At 41.9% G+C, this 19103-nt stretch overlaps 1 protein-coding gene and 1 pseudogene across 1 annotated transcript in view; both read left to right on the top strand.

The window, feature by feature from the left end:
• DNApol-alpha180 (DNA polymerase alpha catalytic subunit) overlaps nucleotides 1–19103 on the top strand; it is a 309561-nt gene that overhangs the window by 141611 nt on the left and 148847 nt on the right. The window lies entirely within an intron of this gene.
• LOC136829210 (decapping and exoribonuclease protein-like) overlaps nucleotides 1913–19103 on the top strand; it is a 35387-nt pseudogene continuing 18196 nt past the window's right edge.

The raw sequence follows: 19103 nt of genomic DNA on the forward strand, positions 1-19103 counted from the left end.
AATTATAATGCCATCCAGTTTTGGGTTGGAAAAAGTCAAATAAAAATGTATTATGATGTTTTGGTATTTTAATTACTAGCAGAGGGTCACTTGAAGTAAGACGAGGTAAGCATCTAGCGCTTTACACACGCATACATCACAAACATTCACGCCCACGTACTTATAAAAAACCTCATGCTAAACTTAACCGTTACACTTATTACGTGTATAAAATGCTGTTTTATACAAAAACCTTTACAAAATGAGCAAATGCCACTTTCATGTAGAATTCACTTTGTTTACATAAAAAAAAACACATTATGAACTGATAATGAACTGATAACAGCATTGAAATCTGTATTTGCTTTTCTTCATAATATGTCAGAACAATTCTCTAACATCAAGACCAGTCATGTTTGGTGATCTTCATGGGATATCTATCATGTCACAGCACTATGGTGTTTTCACTATTCTGAATATCTTCTGAGTCATCAGATCCAAGGCGGTCTCCAAGAAGAGAGAGCACAATATTTTTCGTTAATAAAAATTTATCTTCAGCACATCACAACCACCCGACACACAAACTGAGAAACAGCAGAACAGAAATTCTTGGGTAACAAAATATAAAAAGGGATTTTGTGAAGGAAAAATCTATTTCTGGAGAGGGGACCGTGTCACCCACGTGAAAAAGTCCATTCAGCACTTATTTCTAGGTAATTCCGTTGCTAGATACCAGAGAAAGCTAAATGAAATGCTGGAGTTACTACCCCAGAGCGAGCTCCACAAGATGGAGTCGTGTATGGAAAAGGGTGAACTATAAAAACACGGAACCTTATCCTATAGAGATCCCAAAGTCAAAAGTCCCACAGGGCGGTGCCATTACAAACCCATGCACCACTCGCGGACAGCACACAAACACCGCTAGCCGCATTCCATGAAAGCATCACCCCACCAGAATGATGTTTACTATGGGAGGGACATGACACATGATGGAGGTGGGTCACCGGGTGACACGGTCCCCTCCAGAAATAGATTTTTCCTTCACAAAATCCCTTTTCTGGATCGGGTCCCGTGTCAGCCGGTGAAAAATTAACAGAGAAATAAATATCATTCTTAAACTAAAGAGATAATAATTCTAAGGGGAACAGAAGACCGAAGGTCCAAAAAGAAATTTTTTAATCACTAGTAACAACAACAATAATGTACAAATGAAACTGATGTTAGCTTAAAATTAACATGACAATATGAAAAATATACATAAACAAAATAACTATACAATATTGAAAACCTTATAACACCAGCCCTCATCTCGAAGCAAGGGGAAACAAATGTTAATCAATCAAAATCACTAATTAGACCTCATGAAAAGGAAAATTATCCTAAACACGAAGAGGAACCGTGAGAAAGATCGAAAAACAGAGGCGACCCAAGATCACGAACCACGCATGGAGGTCACGTGAGGCGCGAGAGGAGATCGAGGCGGGCGTTATAAATCCCTTTAATTATTAAACTAAAGGAAATAAGGCCTCAATCGCCTCAACTAAAAAAACGAAATACTGGTACTCAACTTAGGTGACGAAAGACCTTGTGAGGAAGCCATAATGATGCAAAAAGGCACAAGATTAAAAGCACAACCAGTGAAAAAACGTGACCGTAGGTGCTTGCTGAAATGGAATGCGGCTAAGCGGTGTTTTGTGTGCTGTCCATGAGTGGTGCATGGGTTTGTAACGGCACCTCCCTGTGGGACTTTTGACTTTGGGATCTCTATAGGATAAGGTTCCGTGTTTTGTAGTTCACCCTTTTCCATACACGACTCCATCTTGTGGAGCTCGCTCTGGGGGTAGTAACTCCAGCATTTCATTTAGCTTTCTCTGGTATCTAGCAACGGAATTACCTAGAAATAAGTGCTGAATGGACTTTTTCACCGGCTGACATGGGACCCGATCCAGAAATGCACAAGTTATATCTAAATGGTTTCACATGGGTAGTTCAGAAGACCTAATGGCATAACAGGTGGGGAACATTTAATCACCACTAGCTGTAATCCTTCTATATGATCATGTCCCTTTACCACCATCATCATTATGGTTTGTATTTAAAATGTCTCAAATTTAAAGCCACGAAACCTGCATTACCCAAATTAATATTCTTTAATTTAGCTTACCTCCTCTGTTAGTTTAAAAAACTTCATTTTAGTACAATAGCTAAATTAATATATCTTAGAAAAACTCGTTAATCATCACTCAACTATATCCACAACTGTAATCAAACATCACAACATAAACAACAATCTGTAAAAAGAAGACAGAATTAGTGAAAAACGATGATGAGAAAATTATCACAGTGAAATTGTACAAGAAACATTTATAAAAATTAATGTGTTTTACAGGTTGAGTATGATTTGAACATAAGCATGGACAAGGTGGTCAGAAAGGATTATGAAGTTTTAAAGAAGGACAAACTCAGTCAGTTACTCAATTGGCTTTTAGTCAATAAGCACAAGTTTCACACCAAAGATAATGCTGGCAGGCCTTTGCAAAGATAAGTTGGTATCTTTTTTTAATTTCCAAACTACAGTAAACAAATATTTTTGCACCAAGCCTGCTGTTTTTACTTCCTATGTTAGAATCGTTTGAAACACCTCATGAATGTAGAGTTGCTCTGTTTATTTGATTTTGATATGTGCCATGTTTTTGTTGATTATTTTTGGTATGTTAGTCCTGTCCACTTTTAGATTGTAAATCCCATTATTTATGAATTGTTTCAGTTCATGAAGTCTTTATGTGCTTCTTCTGAATGCATACCATCTGGTGTCAGATGGAGTAAACTTATTTTTATCGATGTCGAGTCTCTAATTGCTGTTAGTGTCGAGATTGTTGGCAACCATGACATTCTTTGGTACCACCATTGTTAAAGTTTAATATGTACTCAGAGACAAAACCCTAGCAGTTTCAGTAAGGTAGCGACAGTGAAGCACTGATACTTCATGATTTTCAGGAAGCATCATGCAAAAAATAATTGAATATGTGAGTCATTTTCCCAGACCTCACCAAGAAGGTGAATACTAACAGTAAGAAGATAAAGTATTTCATGACTATAATGGGTGACTACCTGTATACAGTAATAGATTAGCTAATTAAAAATAGTCAATTTCCATTCATAGTTAGCCAGGTTACCAGTTAAGATGTCAGTCACCAGTCAGTTTTCTGTTGCTTCACTGACGTGAGATTATCAATATTTTTTCGAGCTAAGAGGAAATGACACACAAGGTGAACTTTATTTTTTCCCAATTGTATCATTTCCTGACCTCTGCCAAGGTGAGTTAAAAGAACTCTAGTTAGGTAGAACATGCAATTTCACAAATCATGAAATGCCATACCGAATTCTGGTGGTAGAAGAGAGTATAAGAAGTGGATATTTTTTCTGGACATTCTACTTCTTATAGTAGGAGAGATAAGCAGACTGAAAAGAGGTGATATACTTTCCATGACAAAGAATCAGTGATTAAGACAAAATGTCATAGAAACAGTATTTATGAATCAACCTGCCCTTGCCTAGGGATGGAAAGGACCTCCAGTCACTCATGGGAGAGGAGCAGACAATTTCAACCTGGATCCATTTTGCTGTTAAGTATTACCCACCTGTTGAAAACAACCTGGGAGGATTGTATGATGAAAGCATACAGTATCTTCCATAAGGACTTGCCTCTTTTTATGGAATCCAGGAATGAATTAGAAACTTAATCAGTGCCCAGCCCAACAGAGATGGCAAAAAAAGGTACTGTCAGAAAATGCTTCTGAAAGCCTCACAGCAAAGCTTATTGTGAGTCGTCTATTAGAATCATAATTTTATTGCAAATTTTAATGGTTTTATAATAAACAAATGCTTTATAGAAAAGAGAGGTCATGGATTCACTTGCCTGCCTACACAACAGGCATACAGTACCTTTACTGTATTCAGAAAGTTATTAGTACAGATGCAAATTTCATTGAGTCTACTCTACAGTGCAAACCAGTGGAGTCAGTTACAAGAAATGGAACCTTAGTGGAAAGCTATACAGTGGACCCCTGATATTCACAGTGGTTAGGGACCACAACTGCCCAGTAACAACTAAGATTCTCAAATTCTTGAGAACCCTCTAAAAATGTTTATAACTGCCTATTTTAATACATAGTTCAAACACCAAACATACCTTAAACTATCATCCTATAAATGCTTATAATTGCCTATTTTACTAGTTCAAACACCAAATACTGTATACCTTAAACTATGATCCTAAAACACTTTACTGTATCCTCTTTTTGTGATAATGGACCAGTTTTAGAATTTGACACACTAATATCTATATAAGACTAGCACAATGCTCATTAAGGAGATAGAAACTACAGTGCTTTTATGAAAGCAGGTGGAGCTCTAAGTATCTTTTTACTAACAGAACAAGAAGGCTGAGGTTTCATTTACTTTTAAAAGTGGCCTTGTGCAGCTTTTGCAGTATGGTAAATATTTAAATGGTGCCAGGATAGGCAAGTTCACCTGGGATATTGAGTTAACACAAGCTTGTATATGTTGGTATCCTAATTATTCAGTCAGCAGCTCCCTAAATACACCCTCTCTTAGGAAAGTCACTACCAGTCCATAGGAAAAGGCAGCCGTTTTGTCTGAAGTTTTTGATAGTAAGCAGAGCCATGAGAAACTCAGTGTGCTTCATTCTTTTCCTGAATGTAAACTGACAAGTTTAACATCTCAGTCCTGTGAAATTAAGAATATTTTACTCAACCTTCATGATTATGGAAATGTAGAAGCAAATATTTTCAGTTTTGTATGAAAGCAGCAAATTACTTATTACGTAGCTCCAAAGCTATCTGTTATTTTGAAGTTATTTATCCAGGATGGCATCATTTTGCACTTGTTATAGAACTGGTAATGTTACTCCATTAGGTAAATGTGGTTAGGAAGCTGTAGCCCTGCTTATTACCACTTAATTTCTATAACTCCCATATCTGATGTTTTGATTGTCTGTAGGCAAAAAGGCCTGAACTTCTATGATGAAAGTAATTATCTGTTCCCTAGTTTCCTAGTTTGCAGTCTGGCTTTAACTAGGACCCAAGTGCTTGTGTTGCTCTTCTTTCAGTTTCTAGTGTTGAACAGAAATCCATAGATTCTGGTCATGAAGTTCTTAGGATTGGTCTTGACTTTAGTGCTGCACTTGGCCATGTTAATCATGATGGTCTAATTTTCAACTTAACAGATGGAAGTCAGTGGACCGTTTCTAAGTATTATTATTATTATTGAATCTTAAACTAACGTTAAGAATGCAAATAGTTGTTGATGGGCATTATAGTAACTTCATGAGTTTAATTTTGGTGCTCCTTAAGATAGTGTTGTTGAACCATTACTTTTATATTTTACTTGAATTACACATGATATGGCCTTTAAAAACAAACTTCTTGCTGATGCAGGTGATGCTGCTCTCTTTGCACTAGCCCCATCTCTTGGGTATAGACCTGTGGTTTGCTGAATCACTTGAAAAGAGATAATTAGTTCATGGTACAAATTTAGACAGATGGAGTTAAACCCTATTAAAACTCTGGTATGATTGCTACTAGATCTAGGACATTGGATACCTACAGCCAGATCTTTTTATTGAGAGTACAGTACATAATTCTTTAACTCATTTAAAATTCCAGGTGTCATCCTTCATTGCAAATTTCCTTTTGATAAACATATCAGGTCTGTCTCTTCTTCAATTGCACAAAAAAATTGGTATATTGAGCCTTATGATTTTTTGGAGACCTGTTTATTTGAGGAAATATTTTAATTCTTTCATTCATCCATGGTTTTAATATTGTTCCCATGTTTGGTCTCCAGCAGCTGACTTCATCTTAAAGTGTTGTACAAAAACCTTTGTAAAAGATTCAGTCATCCAAAGATAAGTTCTTATGGTTCTTCCAGGGCACAAGAGCAGGTCATTCTCATTCCCACCTACACAAAACATTGATGGTGCTTGAGGTAGGTGAGGAAGTTGCCTTCATCTTGGCTACAAAAACAGGTACATACAACAGTCCTGTTTTGCACCTGTTCTTTATGTAGGAAATTTTGTGGGAATGCCCATGAACCTCATTTTTATTTAAGGTGACTTTTTTGAGTGGCCTTTACCTGGGGCTATTTAAGTGGTTTAAAACGAGAGAAAGAGATCCCATGGGGAAGGTCAAAGAGTTTTTGCCGGAATTCTTATTTTAAAACTTTGCCACATTTGTCTCAGCTCATTAGATGTCCCCAAGTTGGTGTCTCGGCTTTCAAAGACTTGAGACAAGGCAGAATTGTAATTTTCAATTGCCAACACTAACAGCAGCGTAGGAATAACAGGAAATCTACTATTTGTGGAATAGGGTATGGAGTGAACCAATGTCCTTTCCACTGCACCAGTCACAGAAGTCTGGAACTGAAGTGCATGGCTAGACTGAAGAAGACCTTAGCAACTTCTGGTAAAATCCTTTCTTAAGGATGGAATGCTTGATAGTCTCCAATCTAGAAGGGTGAGAATAGTAAGAATCCTTTGGTTTCTGTGGAAGCAAAGCTGGCAAAGCAATTTAGTCCACTCCAGAAGCTGCCTTGGATGGTCTACTAACACTGTCAGCAGATCTGGAGACCAAGATTGTGGCTAAACTGGGGTTATCATAATCAAGTGGGGATTTCTGGAGTGCCCAAGTATGTTTGCAGTTTATGTAGTCTTCTTGGAAGATTACATAAACTGCACTGGTAAATCCTTCCTTGTCAGGAGAACCAAATGAATATCATGAAAGACCAGTATATGAGGACCTGAAAATAACCATCATTCAGGTACATTAATGACCAAAAAATTGTTCCTCTAAATGGAACAACAGATCAAAGTAACCATTGCCATGTAGAAAGGTGTTAGCTGTAGATTTTAGTTTATGAGGCTGAGGTTGGCAATGGGCATCCAATACCAAAGGCCTTGGGGATTACAAATAGCTGGCCCCTTTCACCACTGGTGACTTCACTTCATTGTTAATAGCCAAGAACTTTAAAGTCTCCTTTAGGTATGTCTTGAACCAAATCATTTCAGATGTCAGAAGAGGACTTGTTCCCAGGGTTTGTCTACTCATGGGTAGGTGCCCAACTCTCGCTAGCATCTCCGGCATGTCTGGAGACAAACCCCAACTGGGCACATCTCATCGTCATCTTTGTCTCCCAAAAGGACTTTGCCTGGGCCTTACCTTGGTGTACCTTGGTGTATAAGAAAAAAGGCAATTTATAAAGGTTTCTATGATACCAGCCTCCAAGTGACTGGCAAGATCGAGATGGGGTGCTAATTGACCTTGTGGCATTATGAATAGTAGTTGCATCCAGCCTGTCAATGATCTCTTTCAGCAAATAATCTGAAACAGGTGCCAGTCCATAATGTTTGTATTCCTAAGGTTCTCAAAAAGTCAGATGAGGTAAGTAAATTCAACAAGCACATCAAAGGGGAATCCCTCTTTTTAAAGGACATTGTTAACAAAGAATACATTACAGAAATATTTAGAATCAAGGTTCATCCAGTAAGGCTACCAGCCTCTTAACCAGAGTCAAAGGTTAAGAGGCTGGATTATCAGGGTCAGTTTTTAATAACTTACTTGAGGATTCCAAGATCACTTCAGCCTGTTTGCAGCCACAAACTTCTTCCTGAGAAACTTCTCCCCATAGTACGTTTGCCCCTAACGAAGTGTAAAAAATCCGATAAGTAACGAAAGCTTATACAGTGTAGAGCCAACACAATTTAGTATCCTGGAGCCAACTCTCGCATAGCTTACAGTGAATAGCAAATCCTTACAAAGTAATTCAACGCCTACCCTAACATGTATTTTATAATTATCATTCAATTTAAAACATCAAATTACTCGTCATTCAATTTAAGAGATATATTAAAAAATTAATTGCTTATAAACATACAATAGGGTACCATACAGTTTAGCCTAGCAAAAACATATCAGTTGCATTAGTTCTACCTGCTTATGTAAAGCACAAAACTCCTAAAATGTAAAAAAAGACCATAAACATCTTTTTCTCTGTTTTAACATGAAAATTGCGAGACTTCACTTTAGTGTGTCCCCACCATGGAGCCTGTTACAGTACTTGTATTAACATATATGTGTAATGCAGTACAGTGTTCTACTTAATAAAGCAGTGTAGTCTTACATACATGTCTTTTTTCAGTCTTGTATGCGTGCATTTGTATATGTACACATATGCAGCAAGTTAAAACAAACTACTCACTTGCTCTGGTCCCCATACCTCTTCTCTCTCTCTCTCTCTCTCTCTCTCTCTCTCTCTCTCTCTCTCTCTCTCTCTCTCTCTCTCTCTCTAGTACAGTATTGTACCTAATCCTGTAATGTAGCAGTACATATATATTATATATATTTATTTTCCAGTTTTTGTTAGTGTGTGTGTGTGTGTATACGTAAATGAATGTATCAACAAGATAAACTATGCGATTGAGAGAGAGAGAGAGAGAGAGAGAGAGAGAGAGAGAGAGAGAGAGAGAGAGAGAGAGAGAGAGAGAGAGAGAGGGCTAACAATATATGTATGTAGCACCAAAACATAGTATTAAGTGCAGTATTATACTACATTGAGTAAATGTCAATAAAAAAGAGAGAGAGAGAGAGAGAGAGAGAGAGAGAGAGAGAGAGAGAGAGAGAGAGAGAGAGAGAGAGACTGATTGATTGATTTATAGATTTTAGGCATACATGCCAAGCACTGGGGCAACTAAGGCCATTCAGTGCTTTAGTGAGAGAGAGAGAGAGAGAGAGAGAGAGAGAGAGAGAGAGAGAGAGAGAGAGAGAGAGAGAGAGAGAGAGAGAGAGAGAGAGAGAGAGGCCACAGTACGTGAGTAATGTTTCATAAGGGAAAAAAGTCTGGGAGATCTAAATCATAGGTGTGCTTTGCAAGGTGCACACACAAGGAGTTTCCATTTTCTGAAAGAGGGGAGCTTTGGAGCCTGGATGTTCTCATCCGACCAAGTGGAAATATTCTTTTTTTGAGTGTATCTTGCGGCCTGCTAACTGAAGGATTAGGCAACCATAACGTAATGGGTATGTATCGAAAAAATTACTACTAATATTATTATTATTATTTGGTTATGGATACTAACAATTGTGTTTTATGAGTTGTAATTTCTTACGGATATACTGTACTGTATATTTATAGAAAATATACCTCATATGACATGACTGTGTATTTTTACTTGTAAGAAATTTAATCATGGAAATATGATTCCTGTTACAATATTGTTATTATATTATTATTATTATTACTAGTATTATTATTATTATTAGTACAGTAAACCCCCCGTATTTGCGGGGGATGCATACCACACCCCCCACGAATAGCTAAAACCTGCGAATACTTAGAACCCTTCTAAAAACACTTAGAAATGCTTATTTTTATAGTTCAAACACACACAAAACAAACTAAAAATGCTTATACATGTATTATCCTACTTACGATGGGGTTAGGTTCCAAAAAAAACATCGTTTGTTGGTAAAAACGTAAGAAATACCAAAACGCATATCGGACATAGTCTAGCCTACACTAGGGTATTCGGTACCATGTATACATATATGGTAGCCTAGCCTACACTATAAAGTATACTCTACACATACACGGTATAGTAATTATTAATATCAGCTAATTCTGGAGGTTCATGCAGAGTGTCATTTCATGCAGAGTGACTTATGATAATTCAATACAAAGAGAAATCGAATAACAGACAAGAATTAGCTTAGCCTCCACTATGGTATACTGTATACATATACGGTAGCATAGCCTACATCATACTGTACTCTATGTTCACATATCATATTATACAAACGTCAACATGCATCTTTTCCATGGATCTTTTAAAACGTTATGCTTTAATTCACTGTATCCAGTAATATTGCATTTATTCTTATATTGCTTTTGTATTAGAAATTGCCATCATAGTGATCAATGTTTTGGTCTGGAAATCGATTATGCATTGTTTATTTCACCATATTTAATTCAGTTCAGAGTGCTTTTCTTGCTTCTAGTTAGAGTAAATGAATCTCTAGATACTTTATTTATATGGGGAAAGGTTATTTTTCGTTATATGAAGTGCTTTGTTAATAGATGATGATGGCTGTTTGTGGGCATTTGTTTTGTGTAAAAAAAATTCAAGATTCCGTTCACTATTTTCACTTGATTTCATCATAATACGAGCTTTACATATTTATCGTTTATCGGTGTAAAAATAGCAGTAATGTGTTCTTTCATGCCCAGTAGTTTAGATTAAAATGCTTTCTCTCCAATTTTAATTATGGTCGAGTTCCATCCATGTTGCCAATGCATGATAATTTACAGTATAGTCATTAGCAGCTTGAACATTGTTTTCTCAGCTTCAACTACAACTTGCAGCTTAAATTTAGTACAGTAGTATATTTCCTTGAAGATCTTTTATCCATACCGAATAAGGATATAATGTAAAAATATATCAGTCGTATTCTGTTTAAAATCATCTGTGCTACAAACCTTTAGTAATTGTTTATTACTGTAAAATGGTTGAAATACCAGGTAAACGGCTGTTGTTATCCGATTCGGTTATAAATTTCAACATTTTCTCAGTTGGTTGTTTATGGCTTTTTTTACGCAAGAGTATAACGTTACTTACAATACTTTTATCATTCTCTTTTACTTTTTTAACTATCTTGGGATAAAGAGATGGAGGAAAAGTTGTCTATTGTAATTTGGTCTCTCTCACTGCCTGATTATGCTGCTACCTGTGCCCACACGAAATTTAAAAATATTTTATAAATATTGTCATATTGGTATTAATTGCTTACCCAATTGCAAAAAGGGATTTTGACAAAGGAAAAATCTATTTCTGAGGAAGGCCCCGTGTCACCCGGTGAAATTCCATTATAGCACGAATTTCTAGGTATAAAATGCTAGATATACCAGAGAAAAAAGAGCTTTCAGAAAGCTGGGGTTACTACCCCAGATCGAGCGTCTTCTCCAAGGAAGACGCCGGTATAACGAAGGGTGAGTGAAGGATCACTACCACGGAGTCTTACTCGAAAGATCTCTCCCTATCAAAACCCCCGAACAGAGCGGTGAGCCGTTACAGCCCCACACACAAACACCCGCCAGCTCGGCGACACCAGCGCCACCTACCTCATTCCATGCTAGCACTAACCCCAGACTTGGCATGTGCAAGTAGGGGGGAGAGCAACAGGTGAGTCAGGGAGGGTCACCAGGTGACACGGGGCCTTCCTCAGAAATAGATTTTCCTTTGTCAAAATCCCTTTCTGAGTCCAGCCCCGTGTCAGCCGGTGAAATAGTGATAGAGAATCATGCCAAGGCTGCAAACTACCAGGAAACAAGGTAATCTGAAGAAAAAAACAAAGTTTACAAAATAATTTTAATCAGGGTATCTCTTACATGTGCAAAAAGAATACTAAACCTAAAATCTAAGGCACAGTAAAAAACTTAATACTATGAAAAATGTGAGGTCCCACAGTGTGGAGAAAAACCCCCAAAAATACTTAAAACTACAAAAGCATAATGAAACATGAAAAGCGCATAAAAAACTGGCAAACATAATCTTAATACTATACACGTAAACTTAGGCTAAACACGTAAGAGACAATATAAAATGGGCATAAAAATACAGTTATACATATCATCTGGGGTACATGGAGCCAAATAAAACTGTCCAGTACCCCACAAGAAAAACAATCATGGCATGTCAGATTACAGTTTTTCCATCAACAGAGACAAGATACATCAATATGAGGAGCCAGGCAGTGAGGCATGATCAACCAGGAGGATAAGCAGAAAAGTAAATGAGGCAGGCGGGGGGGGGAAAGGAGAGGATAAGGATATGATTAATTAAGGTGGGAGATGACACTTCCCACAGCTATTGTAGAAAATTTCAGGGCTTCGAGTTTTTAAATAGTGGCGTTTAAACACTAGAGGTGATTTCAACCCGTAATTTAGATAACTCTGAGAAGTCCATATTATGAAAGTAATTAATGGAAGTAGCAACTGCTCGAATATCATGAACCTTAGGAACTGAATCTGGGTTGGCCTGTTTAATAAAATATAAAATTTGTTGTCTTATAGCATTTAGTGAAAGAGTACCACCTTTCTCCCTGATAAAAAAGAGGACCCGACTTACTCTGTGGAGTTCTTAAAAGGTAAGATTTAAGTGTATAAACTGGACATAAAGACTGGTCTTGTGGAAGGGGCACCACCTTCCAAGGAGACCACCTGTCTTGTGGGTCTTCATTTTTGGCTAAAAATCTAGGGTCAGGGAAAGGAGGACCTCTCCAGACGGGAGGAAGTTCACAAAATCATCACCTCTAGTGAGAGCCGACAGCTCTGAGATTCTAGCACCTGAAGCCAAGCTAATCAGAAATAAAGTCTTCCTTAACAGATCCTGATAAGAGCATTGAAAGTTATCCATCTCTGATGCTAACTTAAGGACGTCATTGAGAAACCACGTAACAGACTGTGGGCGTGATACTGGTCTCAGACGAGCGCATGCTCTGGGGATAGATGAAAAATAGGAATCTGTAAGGTCAATTTTAAAGCCATAAAGAAATACTTTCTTTAATGCTGACTTGATTGTGGTAATAGTGGCCGGAGCAAGGCCTTTCTCAAACAATGATCTAAAGAAGGAAACTCCTAAATTAGTCTGTCATGATTTTGGCTTCAGATGCTTTTAGGAAGGAGGCTAATTTTTGACTGCTGAGTCATACTGTCTAAGAGTAGAATCTCTTTTATCTGATTCTAAAAACAGAGTGTTGACAGGGTCAATGTTTGCTCCCCTTTTGGGCTGCGAACTTTATAAAGTCCATAAAACTAGGGCATTCTGAATTCTTGAGGAAGCTGACACAGTCTTGGTTTGTACTGTCTGGGTCAGAATGGGCTTGGGAATCCGAAGACTCCGAACCCCAGTTCCTGAAGAAGAGGGAACCAATTGCTCTTCGACCAATAGGGGCTACTAGGGCTGGTTGACCTTTGAATGTCCTGAGTTTGTGTAATACTTTCAGCAGTAAGTTTATTGGGGAAAAGATAAATCTTCTCCCAATTGTTCCAATCTACTGTCATTGCGTCCGTATGCGCACGCCTGAGGGTCCAGGTTGGGGCCACATAACAGGGGAGCTTGAAGTTGCTCTCCGTTGCGAACAGATCCACTTGGAGACCCGAACCCGGCGGCAAATCCATTTGAAAGATTCCCGTCCAGGGACCACTCCGTCTCCAACGGAGTAGTTCCTGGACAGGGAATCTGCCACCACGTTCCGCACCCCGCTAGGTGGGTGGCTGACAGGTGCCAGCTGTGCTTGTTCGCCAGGGAGAAGATAGCAACCATTACTTGGTTTACTCGACCTGATTTGGAGCCGCCCTGTTGATGCAATGAACTACCACTGCGCTGTCCAATACCAACCTGATATGAATCCGGTTGGGGGCGGATTTTCTTTAGAGTTAGAAAAACCGCCATAGCTTCCAGGGTGTTTATATGGAACTGCTGAAACACAGTGTGACCACGTTCCTTGTACTTTTTGTTTTGGTGAATATCCTCCCCAGCCGCTTAGGGAAGCGTCTGTGTGAACAACTAGTGCCGGAGGGGGAAATTGAAGCGGAACTGTCTTGGACAGGCCTCTGACTGAGGCCCAAGGCCGCAGTCTTGTCTTTAAGATTTGAGGAATAGAGGAGACCTTGTCTCTGAGCTTGACATTGGCTCGACTCCGCCACACTCTGTTTATGTCTTTTAATTTTGCTTTTAAGAGCAGGTCTGTCACTGAGGCAAATTGAAGAGACCCAAGGACCCTTTCTTGGGACCGGCGGGATGCTGATTGGTTTTTGAGAAATTTTCTGGTGAGAGATGCTATCTCCTTCCTCTTGGGAGGCGGGAGGGATAACGTGTGAGAGGACAGATCCCACTGGAGACCCAGCCACTGAAACCGGGACTCCGGAGTCAGGCGGGACTTCTCTCTGTTCAGCTTGAAAACCTAACGACTCCAGGAAACTGATGACTATGGACGTGGCCTTTCTGACACTCTAGAACTGTTGGTGCCCAAATTATCCAATCGTCTAAATATGCTGCTAGGGATATCCCTTGGGACCGGAGTTGTTGAACTACCGTGTCCGCCAGCTTGGTGAATATCCTGGGCGCAATGTTTAGACCGAAGGGCATGACCCTGAAGGAGTAGGCTTGATTCCCGAGTCTGAAACCGAGGAACTGAGAGAAGTTCCGCGCAACCGGGGCGTGATAATAAGCGTCTGAAAGATCGATAGAGGTGGTGACGGCTCCACGCGAAGTAGAGTCCGTACCTGAGCTACCGTAAGCATGCGAAAATTTGTCGCATTTTATGTAGAGATTTAGACGCGACAGATCCAGGATCACTCTTTGCTGATCGGAGTCTTTTTTTGGGAACAGTGAATAACCTGCCTTGAAACTTTAGGTGCCTTACTTTCTTTATTGCTTGTTTGTTGAGCAATTCTGCCACGTAATCCTTTAGGATTGGTGAGGGTGGCTGGTAAAACCTGGTTAGAGGAGGAGGGTCCTTGATCCAGCTCCATCCTAGACCCTTGGACACAATGCTGTGTGCCCAAGGGCTGAAGGTCCATTGGTCCCTGAACCAAAACAGGCGACCACCTACCTGTGTTTCTCAGTGGGAGGGAGCGGGTTTGTTCCCCCCTACCACGTCCAGGTCTTCCCTCTTGGGGTGGTGTTGGGCTTTCCCTCTATGAGGGGCTTTGCCTCTTCCCCCCCTTGCAACCCTGTTAAGGCCGTGAAAGAAACCACGGCCCTCATAGGTGGGGTTGTATGCTGGTGAAGCCAACATACGAGGGCGCAGCTGGCTGGAACCAGCACATATTGTTGGGGTGAGCCCTTTGAGGTGGAAGGCTGTGCCACTGCTGAGACCGGGACGGCTTGGACTACCGCCTGATGGTGGGGCCTCTTATGCCTCCTGAATCGTTTGCCTCCTCTCGCCTGGGGCCGCCAGATTCTGGGGTCTTACGCTTGTAGGCAGAAATGCCCCAGCGAGAGCGCAGACTCTGGTTGGCCCTGTAGCCTCACCATAACACTCGTGACCTCTTCTTCAGGGAAGAGGTTAGGTCCCCAGATCGAGCTCTTTCACGAGCTTGTTAGGCTCGTGACGGATAGTGGCATCAGCAAAGATGAACTTCCTGCATTCCAGTCTGGCCATGATGAAGTCAAATAAGTCAGACTGAAAACCAGCCAGCAGGGACTTAGCCAAAACCTGGAAGAATGGCTCGTCCGAGCAGGAGACGGCAGTGGCTTCAGTGAGGCAGACGGAGTTCAGGGACCGGGCTAACTTAACCCGGGCATCAAACTCCGCTTTAGCAAAGAGCTTCCGGCAGCTTGGGAGCTGCTCACTGAACTGGGAGGAAGCACAGAAGGGGTCCAACTTCCCAACAGTGAAAGTGGACGGGCATCCATCCAGAACTCATCACCTCCCGGGAATACCAGGGAAGTGGGTCTGTTTCCCAGCTGCAGGTAACGGGATTACCTTCAAAGCACGCTCGGGCCGTAGCCAGAGCGACTTTGTTCAAACAAGGGGTGGGCAAGTTGTCTCCCAGGGCAACATGGTAAAGCTGCCCTTGAAAGGAGTCAACTTTGTGTTGTCCGCCTGCCACTCCGTCAGAGTGCGCAGGAGAGCCGACTGAGCTTGGTCCCTAGGGACGATGACAGTCTCCCTAGGAACCTTATCTGAACGAATCCATGCTTCCTCCGTCAGCCTCACGAAGCCTGGGTAAGGGGGCAAGAGATCGGGGGAAAGAACTCCAGTTCCTCCAACCGTCTCGTGCCAAGACCTTCAACCGTCAGCTTGCCATCATGTTGAATGGCCCGGAGGGCGAAACGCCAAGGGTTACCGACGTCAAACGGAGGGGAGGTCCGCCGTGTCGGGATGACATACTGGGTTCGGCTGGGGTGGGTGAGCCATTCCCGCCAGTATGTTATCATGACTGGCCAACTTCTTCTGAAATCTTAGTTAAATTTGAGTCCAGGTCCTCCGCCGAGAACCGCTTGAAAGAGCTGGTTGGCAAAGGCCTCTGCATCAAAGGCAGGTTGGCGAGGAGGGCTTGGTTTTGCAGCCCTCTTACTCGCGCCTTTGCTGGAGGAACCAGACTTGCTCCCGGGAGGCTACAGGTGCTGAGACCTTAGCCTTCGATGGGGAAAGGCAAGGCTTTCCTGGAAGGTCGAGGACTTATAGCCCTTCGCCTTCCATGAAGTCTTCAACTTCAACTTGGGGATAGCTGATGGAGCTCTATCACCCAAGGAGGAAGACTTCACAAAACCTGTAAAAGAAGAAATTGAAGAAGCTGGGGAGTCAAAAAAGGGGGCCCGCCCCAACAACCTCACTTACCTCACCACTTACCACCTGGTCCTGCTCTGTAGCCATCGGTTCCAGGTCCAAGATCCATGGCAGCGACGCCCTCCGAAACCTCAGCGTAAAGAATATCCACTTGGGGTGGCTGGGTCTCATCCCGGATCTGCTGGATGATGGGGGTGGCAAGATCTTCTGGCACTGCGCCGCCACCCGCGCGCCGGGTAGAGCAGGTCCTCAACCTAAGCGCCGAGGACGTAGGGCTTCCCGACGGAACGTTCCTTCCAAACCCAGCCACCCAGGCCCGGAGGGATTCCAAGGCAGACTTCTTGGAGGACTTCGTCCGCCTGTAAGAAAGCCAACAATTAGCTAAGAACGAAAAAATAGTTCGGGAACCATAAACAAACAATATTCAAAATGAGGAGCATAAAGCAAGAGAAGAAAGACTGTCACTTACCGACTCATCCTGGACAGTTGTGCAGAGAGCGAAGCAAACCTCACAACCATCAGGGTGCCAGACAACTCAGGTCATCCAGTCGGACCGCACAACCAGCGTGGGTCCGGCACACTACGTGGACCCATATGGTTGCTGCAGGAGGCGGTGCACCCCTCCTCACAGCGAACAGTCTGTAAGTGGAAAAGTACATGAACCTCCCACTCTAAGCAAACTAAAGCCGGCAAGGCCGGGAATTTCAACTGCAACCGGAATACTCCGGTGGAGAAGAACTCCCTTTAATAAACTGGGCCAATAAGCTCTAAATTACACAGAGTGGAAGGTAAAATTTCCAGACCCGGAATACTCCGGGGAATGAAAGGAAAGAGACAACAGGAACTCAACCATAAGGGCTGCCAGTAAAATAACGGCGGAACCCCTGGTATAGAACCGGACTCACGTATAAATAAATAAATAAATAAAGGAGAGTACTCCTGTTAGATAAATTAGACTTATCTAAAAATAAAATAAACAATAAAAATAAACAAGTGATAAAAGGAAAACCACTCCGAGACCGGAGGGATCCGCCCCCTATATATTCCCCTTCTTCGGACTTCCCGCCAGTGAAACAAGGTGGTAAAATGCTCGTATGATATATATAACATAGGCCGGAGCAAGTATAAATAACCCAACCAAGAAACCCGACGGGGGAGAAAAGAAGTGTGGGAGAGAGTGTTCAACACGTTCGAGCTCGGTAAAACGAACCACCAACACCAACACAGCGATGCTAGGGACTATATGGGAGGGAGCGAATCCCTCTACCAAATGGGAGAAGTCCCTCAACTCGGAGAAAACGCCATCTAGCGTCACCCGCACGAGTAGAGCAAGGCTGGGAGGGGGAGGGGGGAGGTGGTAGGGGAGGAGGAGTGGTAGGCTACGAGGAAGGAACAGGAGACAGGGGAAATGATTCACCCGCTCAACTGCACCACACACCACTCCAAGACCAATGAAACTTGGAGGGTGGCCTACTACTGGGGAGGGATGCAACCAAGCCTCAATGCCCGACTCCTGACTAGGCGAAGCCTAATAAAAGACCTAACCCAGTATAGGCTAAGATAACGGAAGGAGTGCAGGAAGGGAGGAGGAAGGCAAACAGGGAGAGAAATTTTTGTGCCGAGAACCAACCGGGATCGAGAAGAGGGGGCAAGAAGGCGACTAGCCTAGAGGAGACACATCCAAAGAACTCTATTCCCCAAAGGAAGGAAGAGAACTAAGGGGCTCACTCTGCCACCCCAAAAACGACCCCGGAGGAAACAGCAACAAAACTCCCTCAACCTGATGGATCCTCACCCAGGGCAAGAGGAAGGAAGCAAAACTAGCCTAGACCCCACTAAATAAAAACCATCACACACAAACAAAAACTAAAAATGTGCTCAAATAGAGTGCGTAGCCTACCTCGGGGAAGCGGTTAGATCTGAGGCTGCCGCTACCCGAGGAGGTAAACAATGAATAAAAAAAAAATAAAAATAAAACTACAAGAGAGCACCATCTTCAAGAAAAAATTAATTAGCCTAATAAGACTAAAACAATAACAAGGAACCCAGCCTGGGGGGACCTGGACGGGGCATCACCCTAAAAGGGCCGTAGGCCAACAATATGTAATTACTCATAAGGGGGAGCCACCGCAGGAAACCCGCCAGGAAGGAGAACCAATGGGGCAAAAAATAACATATAACGACAAGGAGACAACCCCAACAGAAAAGAACAGAAGGGGTCGCCTTTGCGGTCGACATGGCTGGCGGGGACGCCATGGGCGTCATAATAAGATCTCATAATTTATGAAAAGACGAGACCATTACAGCCAAAAATAGAACAAAACCCCACAAGAAGATGGTACTTAACTTGAGATGGTAAAGCTGCTCGATGACATGATTAAAATGAAAAAATCCAAAATGATGGAACGAGCACACAAAAAAAAAATGGTAGCGATCACGTGCTAGAAAATGGAATGAGGTAGGTGGCGCTGGTGTCGCCGAGCTGGCGGGTGTTTGTGTGGGGGGGTTGTAACGGCTCACCGCTCTCTTCTGGGGTTTTGATAGGAGATATCTTTCGAGTAAGGTTTCCGTGGTAGTGATCCTTCACTCACCCTTCTTATACCGACGTCTTCCTTGGAGAAGACGCTCGATCTGGGGGTAGTAACCCCAGCTTTCCTGAAAGCTCTTTTTTCTCTGGTATATCTAGCATTTTATACCTAGAAATTCGTGCTATAATGGAATTTCACCGGCTGACACGGGGCTGGACTCAGAAATATA

The sequence above is a fragment of the Macrobrachium rosenbergii genome, chromosome 44, assembly GCF_040412425.1.
Source record: "Macrobrachium rosenbergii isolate ZJJX-2024 chromosome 44, ASM4041242v1, whole genome shotgun sequence".
In the NCBI taxonomy this organism is placed as follows: Eukaryota; Metazoa; Arthropoda; class Malacostraca; order Decapoda; family Palaemonidae; genus Macrobrachium; species Macrobrachium rosenbergii.